Here is a 9116-nt window from a genome sequence, read left to right on the forward strand (position 1 = left end):
CACTAGTGGAAGGATGGGTTATACATTTATTTCTCCTTGTTGATTACCCTACTTAGGGTTTAGTGAAGAAATTATTTTTTTCAAATAATTTTTTTGATATTTACTTTTATGATTATTCTATATTCTACATGGTTAAATTTTAAGTTACAATATCAAGTTATAATAGATTAACTTAATATTACAAATCTAAATTATATTGTTTACCAAATATTAAACTATATTTAAATATCAATTTATATAATTATTACATTTATTCATAATATTTAACAAATGTATTATATTATATGTAGTATGCTGTTTAAAATCATTAAGACAACTAGAAACATCTATGCCAAGAACTTCCATTATAGATATAGCCAACTATATGACCAACTACATTGATAACACTGTAATTCAATTTTGTAAGCCCAATTATATAGGAACTTATTGTTCAATTAGATAAAAATGGATTGAGCGCCTGGATAAGAAGATTGGGAGTACTAAGTTGTGGAATGTGACCTTCGGTTTTCAGCAGCTCAACATAAGTCTTTCCTCCTAGATGTGTCCTCAAATATTGTGGAACAAAAAGAGGAACTATAAAATCTTTCTCACTTTGAATAATAAGAACAGGAACTTTGACAAGGCTTTGAATTCCCCTCTCATCACTCTCAAACACTTGTCTTGCTACAAACAGAGCAATATGACGTTTCATGGCCAAAATAGTTTTCTTGAATTCTTCAGCTGCAATAGGAAACTTGGCACCCACCACCAGGTGAGAAAATGTAGAAGCAAAGCCAGTATAATTTGATTGCATAAAGTGCAAAAGCTTATCTATAGTTTCTTGTTCGAAACCTCCATAATAACCAACAGAATTCAAATACCTACCAAATCCAAAAATAAAATAAAATAAAATATAGAGAACAATAGAAAACACATTAAAAAACTTTTATAAACTACTACAACTTGAATATTATTATTAACCATATTGAATTTGTCAAAAGACATCTTAAACTAAATCTAATTACTTTTTTCCTTAAAGAGCAATAATGATAAGAATGATAATAAATAAATACCTCTAATGATATTTAAGAGTAATATGATAGTGAATATTTACCTTGGAGAGCCTCCCAAGTATATGAGTGTTTCAAACAAACTTGGGTTTTTAATGGAAGCAATAGATCCAATCATGGCAGACATCGAATGGCCCAAGTACACACATCTATAGACTTTGAGCTCATCCAGAATTAACAAGAGATCATCAGCATAGCCATCATAGGATCTATATCTGCTATAATTAAAATAGGAGGGATTTACAGCTCCTGCAAATGGCAGATCAAATGATATGACCTTGAATTTTTTCACTAGTACAGGTAATATGTTATGCCAAACTGATTGGTCGGTTCCATATCCATGAGAAAGAACTAGAATGTTCTTCCCTTCTCCCATGATCTTGACATGTAAGGCATCCAACAAGTCCTCTTTAGATCCTCCTCCACAATCTATATTTCCTGCAACACTAGTTATTAATGTGATTAGATACACATTGTTAGAAAACATAGAAAACATGAACGAACACTAAGAGAATGGAAACATCAGTATTGTAAGTTACTTACAGTAGAAGTATAATTAAGAAGCATGTAAGCGACATATTGGACAGACAAATTGTATTGTCGTCCTTCTAGATAATGTTTTTGATTAGATAAAGGCGAAAAATTGGGTACCACTCTGTTATAAAAACGAAAAGAAAAAGATGCAAACAATGTCATTATATTTCTCATATGTAAAGATACAAATAATGTCATTATATATCTACAATCTATGCGATTAATGATGTTTGTTTCTAAATTTGATCATATAAGATTTTGAGCAATAAAAGGTTGCATTCTGTTGTCTACCATCAGAATATTTTTGATATAAAAGCAACCAAAATTAGTGGGCTGACTCATTACAACGGTGGTGGCACAACCAGCAGACAACTGCACACAGCACTCTTAACCGATTTACATAAAAATTTAAAGTAGCAGAATAATGGTAATTAAAAGTACTAGGGATCCAACACTTAAAACCAATAGAATTTAACATTTTATCAAAAAAAACATATAAATGATCATGGCATCCTACCACCTATCAGAATGTTAAAGAACTTAACAAAAGTGAGAATTCACCTCCACTTTCTAACATATTGATAATTTATCTTTAAGCCCTCTAAAATTTAAAGGTATATCATAGAACATACTCTGAAACATTCATTTTAAAAAACGTACAAAATCAAATTCATAAATATATAGCATAAAAAACAATCATAACATCGAGATGAACAATTCTCAAACAACTAAAAAACAACGAAGGATTAAGAACAGAGAGGCTTCAACTCTATTACATTTCTCAACTTCAATCGAAATAGAAATGAATGAATAGTTTTGAAGCTTTGCAATGAATGAATATGCATGAAAGAGAGTAAGGACGAGCTTTTGTAGTTGTTGCAGAAATGTGTAGAGAAAAATGTTCTGCAGTAAATTAGCTTGTGCAACTCTACGGCCAGAACAACTTTTCCAATTAGAATTCTCTGTTTGGTAATATCTGCTGTACAACTTTTCGTTTGGTAATAAGTGACGAAATCAAATGTCTGCTTTTTCCTCTATTGCAGTTGGGTGATTGACTATAATGGTATCGCAGTTTTGACTGATGCTATCTTCCTTGTGTAAGATTAAGTAAAGCTGATGCGGTTTTAGTTCATGCGCAATTTACTCAAGTTCTTGTTTTATGATTGGTAGTTTTGCTTTTCAAAGTAAATATTTTTGTTTTATGAATGAAATGATAGCAACGTGTTACACTTATTGAGAGTGATATTTTTAGTTTTTTTTTTATATAAATACTTTGAAGATATTTATATGGTAAATCAGATTTGAATTCAATATATTAAGATATAAAGTTCATTATTTCAAAAGTAATAGTAAATTGATAAGATATTTTCAATATATTAAGATATAAAGTTCATTATTTCAAAAGTAATAGTAAATTGATAAGATATTTTACTTGATGATAGAAGAATAAATAAGTCTATATTATAATGTTGAAATGCTTGTGCTTTTAGATAATACAAAAAAGACAACAGTCAAATGTCTACAACTAAATTCGAAGATTTTATTTTACTCCATTAAATGTACTTCAACAATAAGTACAATTTTCTTACCATAATCTAGACTTGTACTTTTAAACTTGACCCCTATAACCTATTGCATCTACTCTTATGGGATTAGGTAAATAACTATATATTTTCCTTTATGATATTTAAAAGCTCTTGTTTGTGATAAATATCTTTGTTAGGTTGTCATATGATCAAACTATGATAGCTATTGAGCTCGATTAACCTCTTGACAATATGAATTAGTAAAGATAATACTCTTCAAATATACATGTGCTTCTATTTAGACATAGATTTGTTAAAGATAGTATAGAGTGCTATATATCATGGCAGATTTGGCTCAAAGTATAACATCTAAGATCTAGGAATTTCAATGAGGACACAAAAGGAACAAAACATGAGAAGATAATTTTATTTTATCAAGGGATGCAAATGTACAATGATGAAATGATACCAACTTCTTATGTAAAGGGAAATGATAATATATTAAAAACTAATAATGAAATACATAATGTGTGTCTACATTTTACACATACATTCATGTGCATATTTTTTTTTGAGAATAAAATAGACATTTTATATATCTAAAAAAATCGAAGACATTTATATGATAATTTTATTTTAACGAAAGGATTAAGATTTGGAGTCATATATTATTATGTAATACTTATTTTTTTTTATAAAAAGAAGATAAAAATTATAATTAATTTTTCTTTAAGATAGAAGAATAATTGTGACTCTATTATAATGTTGAATCATATATGTTTTATGACCACAAAGCAATGATAAATATCAAATGTGGGGAGAGGACCCAATACTTGAGCACCCTAACTTTGAACTTATCCAAATCCTATGTGGAAAATTTAAATTGTTCCCAATTTTATTACAACTTACTTGGCAAGCAGTTTTCTTATAACTAAGGTTTCAAGTCCATATCATCAATTATGATGCCACATTAGGATGCTTTTTTCTAATATGTACATTTGAAACAACCCAAATAAAAAGAAAGACCAATGGTCCTACAAAAAGTGTACCCATACTTGCACAACTGATGTGGCATCACATCATTGGTTGCTTTTTACAACTAAGGCTACATTTAATTCAATTATGGGTAGTCATCATTGTGCTAACCACTTTAAACTCACAGTGATTGGTGCAATATTGTCATTTTTTTTGGAAATTAAGCTAATAAAAATTGGAAATTAAGTCAATAAGTATGGGTATTAAATCAACAAGTGTGGGTGCAAAAACAACACCTTCTATTGCAACCATTGGAACACATTCAGATACTAGGTCCTTTTCCTTATAGATTAAAATAATAAGGTTTTATCTAAATTCATTAGGATTACTTTAATGATTAAATACAAATGCATTATCATAACTTAAACTTACATTAGTAAACTTGGCCTTTCATAGCTTACCCTCATTTCTTGTTATATTTTTATATAATCTATGACATTGATAAATAACTATGTTATTTTTTTTATGTAACCAATGTCAAAGAACCCCCAAAAGGAGATGTGTAGTCTTCCAACTAGAAAAACCACATGAGAAATAACAATATAAAGAAATAATAATACAAAAAAAATAAGGAAACAAGGATTTCAATTATCATCAAGTTGGCCTCCAAATATAGACTATAGAGTTGGGACACTAACCTTCTTACATTATAGGTATACAAGCATGCTTATTTCCAAAACCATATAACAAAAAATCCTCCTTCCACTTCCTATAAGTACTACTTGAAAAAAGGACTTCTACTCTAGTTATAAACTAGATCACCAACCACAAGTTTTCTTATCCGATCATAAAGTTCAAAGACAAAGGAAATATATTAAAATATATAGGTTGGGACTTAAATCGACAAGAAAACTATCAAATAGATATAGAAGAGGGTTGATGGTCCACAAATTTATCATCATAGAATAATGTTCAAATTAGTGTCACATGTTATTTTTTAGAGCAAAAGTGGCATGCCACTGATATTATATAAAAATAAAAATAAAAATCTGGTTCAAAATCTCATAGAAAGAAACAAAAAAGAAAACCTCCAATCCCTATTAAATACATGATATGATTGGTTGATCAAAATTAACCAACCAAAATTAAAGAAGGAGCTCTCTAAACAACCTTATAACTACGACCTTACAATTTGATACCATAACTCTTATCTAATAATGTCACCTAAACATATCTTGCCATTTAATTGAAGAAAGTTTCTTCTTTGACACTTACTTCTATTAGCTTAGAACACCTTAACCTCTCTTTGATCTACTCAAGGCCCTTAACCACTACATATTTCTCACCTTTTATTTGTTCTATTCTCATTGAGACAATGTCAAATCCAAAATATTTTAATTCATGAAGATTATGAGGCCCTAGAAATGGAGTCCTCCACTCTGAAAATTTATATATGTTTATATTTTCCACTTGTTCCTCAGTTTCCATAATCTCATGAGTTGAAAGAGGCATTGGATTGGCATAATTGAACATTTAAAAGTGTGACATCTAGAGAATCCTTTATATGTAGGAGGAAAATGAATGACTATAGTTTTCTCATAATCCCAAATTTATAAATATTATGTTGTAGAATTAACATGACAATGACATGTAGATTCTCCAGTTGTAAGGAATCCATCTTCATATGGTTGGAGTGAGTAGACATGCTTTAATTCTAGATGTATAGTGACAATAACAAAATCCTCTCCTCCATGTGGCATGAGGCTCCAACAATATTGCACACAGTAACTCTCAGGTGGGCTACTAAAATATGAAAAACTTCCAAATAACATATAATATTGATGATATGTAATATCACTATATTGACATTAAGGTCAAATTTTCTATTGGTGACTAAAACTTAGTCAATTGGTTATGTTTCTACTAAGTTCTATAGTTTCTTCCAAGCTTATCTTCCATTCAACATTTTCAACCAAGTGCTCCAGTTGCTCTTGTGCCAAGAAGTCAATATGCAGTTGCTACTGAGTTCCACAATTGCTATTGAGCTTTAGAGTCTATACACAGTTCATGTCAAGCATAGCAGTATCTATTGAGTCATTTGGTGGAAGTGATCAGAACTCCAATGTTAATTGAGCTTTGTAGTGTTAATCGAGTTATTTAGTGCTAACCATGTTCTACAATGTCTATCGAGCTAACAGTGTTAGTGATGTGAATCTAGTATTGACCTAGCCATGGAGTGTCAACCGAGTGATTTAGTATATGTCAAGTTTCTCAGAATTCACCAAGTCAAATAGTGTTGACCAAGTTCAAGCTACTTGGAAGTGATCAATTTGGACCGAGTCTCTTCATCAACTGAGTGCCAGTAGATGTTGAGTGTTGATAGTGGTTTCTGAGTATCAGAACATCACCAAGTTTTTCTTTAGAACTTGAGTTACAATAGTTGGGCCGACTTTATGAATTATGATAAAATTGGTATTGTAGCCAACTCAAGTTAGTTATGATTTGGATTCGTATATATGTAATGCATTTTATCATATCCAAGAATGAATGTGAAGAATACATTATGAGAAGAATTGTGAATTAAGAAGGCTACAAGAAGTATAAGAAACAACAAAGATTTATCTATCACAACAAGGTGATCATTACATTACAAGGAATCTCAACTAGTAAACCAAAGTTGTAGACCAAAGATCACCCACTATTTCATCCTAACAAGCGTATCAATTAAATACTTTAATAGGGTAGACTTAAAAGCCTTTGATAAATCTCTTTACCGAGTGCATACTTCATTGTATTTTTTGTAAATCCTTTCATGAGGCGGACCTAGTAGTGCTTATTGCTAGTAATAGAGCAGATCATCATGAGTGATCAATTATAAACCTTAACAAACCAAATTTATACTATAGTACTAAAGCTTGTGGGTATCATTCCCACCCTAGTTTTACTTTCTATTTGGAAGGTTTCTAGGTTCCAATATCTTGTGTCAAAGTGTTATGAATATTTTATTTCTTTCATTATTTTATGCATGCAATTAGATCATAATATTATATGAAGGATTAATTGGTGAAATACATTAAAAGTATTATTGGTTCCTGATTCACATGTCCCCTCTCAGTAATCTTGCCTACCTTATATTTCCAACAATTGGTATCAAAGCTATTTGGTTCTCACAAAGAAGTTTAACAACTTGAGAAAAAATTAGAGGCAATAGAGGTATACAAGCTAGAATATGCTATTGAGAATGATAAGTTGGATTTGGAATTGGCTATTGGAAATCTTAGAAAAGAAAAGGAGCATATATCTCTCAATCTCTACAAAGAAGGAAGGAACTAGTAGAACAATCAAATGATAATCTCTACATTAAAGAAAGAATTGAAGAAATGTATCCAAAAATAAATTCATATGAAGCTAATGAATAAATCAAAGATCTACTTGTGAAGAATCTTACTCTCTAAGAGAAGTAAGAAAGATGGAAAGAGAACAAGAAATCCAACCAATCAGATTATGTGAAGTCACAAAGAAAATAGACAAAGCCATAGAAGAGATAGAAGAAAAGGGCAATGAAATTAATCAACTATCCCTTTAACAAGAAAAATTTATTGATCAACTCATTGGTGCAAATGAAGAAACCATAAATCTAAGATAAGAAAGTGAAAGACTACAGAATGGTCTTGACATTGTAAAGAAAACTAATGAAAGGATGATGAAATATCAAGAAAACATAAATCAATTGAATGATCAAAATCAGTATAGACACAAAGGTAAAATAGGATTAGGTTGTAGAGAAGAAGGACAATCATCTAAGAAAGGATCTCAAAAGAACAAAAGGTATACTTGTAACCATTGTGGTAAGATAGGTTATACATCAAACAAATGTTGGAGCAATGGTAAACCAAAATTCAATGGAAAGTGCTTCAGTTGCAATAAGCATGGTCATAGAGCAAGTGAATGCAAGGAGAAATCAAAGTTTGAAGGAAAGTGTTGCAGTTGCAATAAACAAGGACACAAATATTTTGAATGGAAGACCAAGAAATTCAATCTAGCATAATAGATTGTGAAAACAATATTTGGATGGGATTAGAACACTTGGTGTAGATGCCGCTACTGTGGTGAAGTTGGACACATTGGAGTAAACTATGTGAAACATCACATACGGAAAAGAGACACCAATAGAAGATGTTTTATTTGTACAAAACTTGGACATCTTGCTAAGAACTGTATGAACATAGGAAGAGTTGAAGATGAAAATAAAGCCAAAGCTCAATAAGAAAGAAAATAAGGTAGTAGTGGGTACCAAAATCTCCAGAGAATGCAAACTAAGATCATGAAGTGAATGACACCCAAGTCAGTGAGTTGGGTGGTTCAATTATTTTAACTTAGTTCCTATGGAGATCACTAGAGCTGTGATTCAAAAGAAGAAATCTAACATCAATTCTAGCTAGCAAGAAAAAAGATCCAAATCAACATTCAAGATTAAAAAGGATCACCAAGCATGATGGAAATTAGGAGACCTTATTGAGCTAGGTTGGGTCGCAAGACGTTACCGAGCAAGATCAGGTTGAATATTATTGCAAATACACATCTGATAATTCCTACCAAGTGATGGTGACTACCAAGCTATAGATATCTCTTAAAAATTAATGATTAAATTGAGTGGAGGATAGTCTATCAATGAGTGAGTATGAAGTACAAAGCATTAATGGTGATTAAAAGGTGGAAATTTGTTAAAATAAAGAAATCAAACACATTATTTCATCATGAATTTCTAGAGCTATTTGTGAAGAGTGAATCTAAAGCCTCCAAATGATTTAAGTATTTTTTGTTGAAGATTTTTAAAGTTTTTAGAAGCCCTACCAAGCAATGGCATCCTCCAGCAATAAAAAAGAAGGGTTCCAAAATGTTAGTTCGTGAAGTTGGTTGCAAGGCACCAAAGTTCAAGTTAAGTCCATCAATTGTAGAGGCACTTAACCTAGTTGGTGCATAATCAAAAATTCCACCCAAAGTATTACTCATGCATGACATCTATTCATTT

At 30.7% G+C, this 9116-nt stretch overlaps 1 pseudogene across 1 annotated transcript; it reads right to left on the bottom strand.

Annotated features, from left to right (window-relative positions):
* Positions 1-355: 355 nt before the first annotated feature.
* On the bottom strand, positions 356-2513 carry LOC149544680 (strigolactone esterase D14 pseudogene; annotated as a pseudogene). Its single transcript, XR_016355121.1, has 4 exons — positions 2360-2513; positions 1593-1704; positions 1094-1495; positions 356-860 (listed from the first exon to the last, which is right to left on the bottom strand). The product of XR_016355121.1 is annotated as a strigolactone esterase D14 pseudogene (transcript).
* Between the last annotated feature and the right edge of the window lie 6603 nt (positions 2514-9116).

The sequence above is a fragment of the Cupressus sempervirens genome, chromosome 8, assembly GCF_028749045.1.
Source record: "Cupressus sempervirens isolate cs-2001-9-10 chromosome 8, ASM2874904v1, whole genome shotgun sequence".
Taxonomy (NCBI): domain Eukaryota; kingdom Viridiplantae; phylum Streptophyta; class Pinopsida; order Cupressales; family Cupressaceae; genus Cupressus; species Cupressus sempervirens.